Here is a 6,347-nt window from a genome sequence, read left to right as displayed (position 1 = left end):
TCCCCCGCTGGTTCCCTCGCGCCCGCCCTCCCAGCAAACCCCTTTCGCCGCCGCGGCCCCAGGCCCGGGGCGCCAGCTGCCAGGCGGGGCGTGCGCGCCGGGGGGAGGGGGCGGACGGGAGCCGGCGCTGGGCCGGGGGAGGGGAGGTAGGGCGGCGGGGCCGCGGGGAGCGGGCACCGGGAGGGAGGGGGCGGCGGGCCGCGGCCGAGCGACGCGCGTCCTCCTCGGCTCCATCCCCGAGTCACCACCCCCCCCCCCCGCAGCCCCGCCCCCGGCCCGAGGGCAGCGCTGGGACACGGCCCGGAGGTGGCCTGGGGGTGGCGCGGGGCGGGGGGGTGGGGGTGGGAGGGATGTCCCGCCCTCGGGGAAGCCCGGGGAGGGGGCGGGCGCGCTGATGACCGGAGGGAGGGCGTGCGGGCCCAGAGGAAAAGCCCCGAAGACCGGGAAGATGGAGGAGGTCGCTGCGGCCGAGGGGGCGGGGGCCCCTAGCCTCCCTCCCGCGGGGTCACCTTGGCCAGGCCCCCCGCGGCCACGGGCGGCGGGGAGGGCGGCAGGAATGCCTCTCCGCAGGCCCTGATTTCTCCGCCCAGCCCAGTTCCAGGAACGCGCGGGCAGCGCCCGGCAGGCAGAGGCCCCGGCTTCGGATTCGGGGAGGCGCAAGCCAGGGTTCGAGGCCGGGATGAGCCCCTCCCTCCCGTCCCTCGCCGGGCTGGTCCCCGCCTTGCCCTCGGCCTCAGTTTCCCACCCGGTAGAATTAGGACGAGGTCGGGCCGGGAACAGTCCTGGCTTCCGCTCGGCCCCAGTCTTGGTCCCAGCATTTGGGACAACCTGCATCCCCAGCCTGAGCGCCGCGGGGGTCCTTGCTCGCTCTGGGACCTTCCGCGTCCAGCGCGGCGCCCGCGGTTAGGACGCGCGGTGGGAGTGGATGCCGGCGAGTGCCGAAAGCCCGGCACCCGCACCCGCTTAAGCTGTTTCTCCCTCCTGATGTTGAACCCAGGCTCTGAGTTCCTGAATGTGTCTTGTTTGGGCCAATCTGGAGCCCCTGCCCAGTTATCTTCCTGCTGCTCTGCTGTCAGGTGGCAAATCTTGGTTCAAAAACAGTCCTCCTGCTATTGGCCAGCCTTGCCGCTTCACAGTTGGCCTTGAGGAGCCCAAGAGACGAAAAGCATCCTCTATAGGTGAGGCATCTAACTCCAGGTGTTATTACGCCTTCGTTCGTGTATTTGATGCTGCTGTCTCCCGCCACAGCCCGAGGCCGGTGGGTCTTGATCACGCAACATCCTCAGCTCTTGGTACAGAGCTTGGCACCTAGTAGGTGCTCAAGACGTGTTGCACGGATGGTCATAGGGTAGGTGCTCATTATATATTAAGCGAATGTACATATAGTAGGTGCTCATGACTGTTGCGTAAAGGGACACAGCTGGTGCTCTTAAACTTTTGCATGGACACATGGTAGAAGCTTATTATATTTTAGGCAAATGGATACACAGTTGATGCTTATGACGGTTGCATAAATGGACACATAATAGGTACTCACGATTTATGTGAATAGACACAGAGTAGGTGCTCATGAACTGTTGGGTAATACATGAAAGGCCTGTAGGCCGAAGAGTGGCGATTTAGAGGTGACCTCCTCTGCCCCCACCCCACCCCACCCCACCCCGATTTCCCTCGTGTGGATAATGTGGAGTGAGACCGGGTTAAACATTAGCTGGCAGATGGGCCTGGGGGCAGGCCAGCTTTGGGACCTAGCACCTTTCAGGAGGGGGCTGTTAAGGGCCGACTCTCGCGGTCCGCGGATCAGCGGGTGCGTGGGGAGGGGTGGAGGCTGAGGGCCGCAGAGCGCCCCCTCCCGGCGCGCCGGGGATCGCGACTATGCTGCCCGCAGGGCGGCCTTGCATCCCGGGGCAAAGTGTTGTTCGACCTCGAAGGGAGGGGGAGGATGCGGGGGTGGGGGTGGGGGGGCGAGAGTGAAGACAAGAGTGACCACCTCAGCTGTCCTTGCCCTCAGGGGTCTTACAATCCAGTAGGACCTGAATCCAATGACCAGGTAAGTCCAATGACCTCTGCACCTTGAGGGGCGCTTGACCATAAGAAACCTTCACCCTGGGAGGGCCTTTCTCAATGTTTTTCTACACACACTAGTTTTCATGGACAAGCAGGTTGCTCGCAGTTGGAACTCTGAGCTGGGATTTCCCACCTTGCTCCTTTCTAAGGTTATTTTGGAGATTAAATGAGGTACATTCTTAACACATATTAGCCATCACTACCTAGTGTCCACAATTGCAGGACCCAGATGGAGTCCCTTTAGCTGCCAATAACCCCCTAAATTTGGCTTTTGCAAATCCCACAAGAGTGAAGAACTATATAATATGGGTGGGGCTGACCCGACCCAGAAACCCCCAGTTCTCAGCCAGACGAGTTTTTTTCTCTGTACTGGATGGCTCACTTTTATTATATTCACTGTAACCCTGAGGGTGTGTCCTATTATTATTCCCATTTTATAGAGAAGGAAACTGAGGCACAGAGAAGTAACTGGGCCAAGGTCTTAGAAGCTAGTGAGAGACATGGTCCAGATTGCAGTCTCAGCTGAGCTGATTCCAAAGCTTGTGTTATAACACACTATCTCCCTGGGGCATCAGAAAAGTTATGGGGTGGGGGTGCAGGACATCTGAGAGGGCCAGGCTCTGAAAGGATTTTTTGTGGGGGGTTGTGCTTTTCTAGGAGGCAGCGCCTGCTATAGCAGTCACACCAAGCTTGGCTTCCTCCTTCTTAGTGAAAGGTGGGTAAGAGAGGATGTCCTCCCCCCCTCCTATCACCTGGGCTTCCTCCCTCTAAGAGTCCTTGTTCTGAGCAACCCTCCTTTGCTACCTGTTCCCCTCTCCTGTGTTATGGACCCTCACCCCTGCTAGTACTAAACCAGAAGTTCCCCAACTTACAGCAAGAAGGCAGCCATCTGCAAGCCAGGAAGAGTGTCCTCACCAGGAATTGAATCTGCCAGCACTTTGATCTTGGACTTCAGCCTCCAGAACTGTTGGAAATAATGTGTGTTGTTTAAGCTACTCCATCTATGTTATTTTGTTATAGTAGTCTGAGCTAGGATAATTGCTGAAAGATATATTTGGGGGCCTGAATCTGGTCCCTTAAACTTTCAACAATAAACATTTATTGAACATCTCCGAGGTTCCTATTCATTCAACAGATGCTTATTAAGCTCCTATTATGTGTTTATTCGTCAACATTTACTGAGGGCCTACATTGTGCATTGGGCTAGGTATGCCTATCCATTCCTTCAGGGAAATCTCTCAGTCTGGTGGGGACCCCTTACCTATCAGTATCCAGAGGGGACACAGCTCACTCATTCACACACATGCGCACTGCAAGAAGGGTGTCCTGCACAACATAGGTGCTTAAATGACTTCAATGAATACACATGCTAGATTCAGCGTTTTACACCACTGTGCTTATGCACAGTTCCTGTCTTTCCAGAGCCTGTAATTTATTCAAGGAGCTGAAAGTAAATGATACAAGACAACAACATAAAGAAGTAAGCCCTATGACCTACGCTGTAGCTGGAGGAGAGACCACAGGAACCAGGATGGATGAATGGCAGCAAACCCCAAACTCCGGCCCTTGACCTTAGGTTAGCCAAGCTGGATCTCTCTGAACCTTAGTTTCCCTATCTGTGAAATTGGTGATCCTCATGCCTATTACGGGACAGCGTGAGCCTCAGTGCAGAGGGCACTGCTTGGTGGGATGAAAGAGTGCAACAAATAGTAGCTACCATTGTTATCAATGAAGCCTGCAACCACTGTGACTGGGGGCCCAGGCAGAAGGATAGAGTGATGGAGGGGGTGAGATCAGGATGACTTATTAACCTTGAGCTGGGGCCTGGTGAGCTCTCTCCCGTTGGCACTGGCTTGCTGTGCCTGCAGGGCTGGGGCTGACTGTGGGTGGGGTGTTTATTCTGGGAAGCAGCCCGGGCTGCTCCTCACACCCTGCTCCAGCAAGAAAAGAGGGCTTCGAGTCAGAACTGAGTCCTGTGCTGGGCCTGGCATGTATGAGCCAGCCCACCTGTCCAGATGGCCCAGGGCTGAGAATGTCCAGGAGGCCCAGCCTCAAGGGCCAGCTGGGTGTTTCAGGTTTAGGACACACTGTCCCCACAGGACTCACCAGACCCCCACGAATCCAGTTCTAGATGGCCTGAAATGCTCAGCTTTTGGCGTTCTGGAGGCTGAGCCCTGGATGCCAGTGTGGAAGTGAGGGTCCTGGGCTGGGGTGTAGGGGTGAGTGAGGTGGCATTGGAGGTGGGCGGTGGGGGTATCCCTGCTGGCTTCTCAGCCCCTAGAAGAGCTGCTGAGCTACTTCATCACGCAGGTTCATGGACATTCACCTGTGCAGTCCTGGTACTCAGCAGGGTCCATGTTTGGCTGAATATTCTGCCATCACCCTCTTGAAGTTCTTAATCATTTTGGAGTACAGGGCCTGGAATTTTCATTTTGCACTGGGTCTGGCAAATTGTGTAGCCTGTCCTGGCTTCATGCTTTGCTTTCCTCCAGTAGTAGCTTCTCCCTCAAATGGGGCATTCAGGTGCACCCCTCAGCCACCCCCAGCCAGCCATGAGTGCTTTAGGTAAGCCCAGTTCCTAAAAAGTGGTGGGGGACAAGCTTCTGCCCCTCGAACCCAACAGTACGAACCTTTCCGAAAAAGCTCAAGGCCAGCAGTGTGATAGTGGGTAAGTCACTCTTTTCCGAGCTTTTGGGCATGATAATATAAAAAGCACAGTGCCTGCAACAAAACGAGCACTCAATATATTAAGTATAACTATTATTTTGTTTTAAAAATGAGGATTATTACAAGAGCTAAATTGGAGGAAGGGAGAAAGGGAAGGGTCAGCCCATCCCTATGGACCTGCCCCAGGAAGGAGGAGCCGCCCCTCCCCTGGCCCCGCCCACCTTGCTTTCCGAGGGTGGAGACCCCCCGCCCAGGGCAAAGACGAGGGGGCGGAGGAGCGGGAGCGACACATTTTTGAGTTGTGACCAAGTGGAAACTCCCTCCCGGAGGCGGAAGCCGGGGGCGCCCCACTGGGGCCGGAGCCTCCGCCGGGGAGGGATCGGCGGCCCGGGGGCGGGGCGCCGCGGGGACACGGGACACGCCCCTCGCCTGTCTTTATGAATATGAATGAGCCGGCTCGGGCGAGCGGAAGTGCGAGGCGGCTCCGGTCCAGTGACCCCGCCCCCGCCGTGGCCCCGCGCCCTGGGGGCGTGGTCTGCCCAATGACGCCCCGCCCTCCGCCCCGCGCGGGGCCTCCTTCCGGCCGGCGCGCCCGGGATGTGACCTCGCGGGCGCGCGCCGGAGCCACCTTGGGGGAGGTGCCCGCGCGCCCCCCGCAAAGGTAGGGCTGCCCTTTGTCCTCCGCGCCGCCCCCGGGACCCCGCGTTCCGCAGCCTGCTGAGGCCGGCGGCCCCCCCGGGCGCTGCTCCTCTGGCCTGGGCTGGGCTTGACTGCCCCCCAGGGCGGGGTCGGCCCCAGGGCTAGGCTCCCTGGGTAGGACTCCTTCATTCACTCCGGGCGCTCGCCCCCTGTGTGGGCCGTACTGCGAAAGCCCTGCCCTCAGAGGGCTTACGTTCCAGGGCGAGAGAGGCCAGCGGGGTGACTCAGTAGGATGTCCAGTATGTCCGAGAGAGTGTTAAGGCGAGGATGAACAACGAACAACGTGGGGGGGACCGCGTCAACCAGAGGACTAGGCAGGAGAAGCTAGGGAATAAACCTATGCCAGGGGTTTTGAGGAGCCCCAGGGCACTGAAGCCTGTGTGGCTGGAGTGGAGAGAAGGGAGAACAAAAAGGGTGGAAGAATGATAAAATAGCTCAGGTGTGGAACGGGTAGCGGGCAAAGCGCTAGGTGCTTTATGCATATAATTTCCTTCATTCCTCGGGACAACCGGGACCTGGACAGTACTATTATGTGAGAGGAAATGAGGTTCAGGAAGGTTAAATAACTTGCCCAAGGTCACACAGCATTGGAGCCCAAGGAAATTTAGGTCATTGCCTGAAACACACCCAGGAGACCCAGGGTGGGGTGACCTTGCCCAACACAGGTCCTCTATGCCGGACCTCAGTTTCCTCCCCGAGTCCTAAACGGAAATGGGGATGACTGACCTGGAATGAAGGATGGACAGGCAGGGCCGGCTTTGCCAGCAGTCGGCCCTAAAAGCCAGCCTGCTGTAATGTATACCCAGCAATTGGGGCTCTGAAACCCAGCCTCAAATCAGTGCACAGGACAAGGGTGTAGTGGGCGCCTCCGAGCACGTCTGGGAAGCACTTGTCACCCCTCCAGGCTTTGGAGC

General features: G+C 57.9%; 1 long non-coding RNA gene across 1 annotated transcript; it reads left to right on the top strand.

Annotated features, from left to right (window-relative positions):
- Nucleotides 1–1,979: 1,979 nt before the first annotated feature.
- LOC106978808 (uncharacterized) lies at nucleotides 1,980–4,729 on the top strand. Its single transcript, XR_008294683.1, has 3 exons — nucleotides 1,980–2,050; nucleotides 2,725–2,782; nucleotides 2,913–4,729. It is a non-coding gene; the product is annotated as an uncharacterized LOC106978808 (long non-coding RNA).
- The last annotated feature ends 1,618 nt before the right edge of the window (nucleotides 4,730–6,347 follow it).

This window comes from Acinonyx jubatus, chromosome E3, assembly GCF_027475565.1.
Source record: "Acinonyx jubatus isolate Ajub_Pintada_27869175 chromosome E3, VMU_Ajub_asm_v1.0, whole genome shotgun sequence".
NCBI classification, from domain to species: domain Eukaryota; kingdom Metazoa; phylum Chordata; class Mammalia; order Carnivora; family Felidae; genus Acinonyx; species Acinonyx jubatus.
The sequence above is the reverse complement of the archived record's forward strand: the minus strand, read 5'-3'. Positions and strand labels throughout refer to the sequence as shown.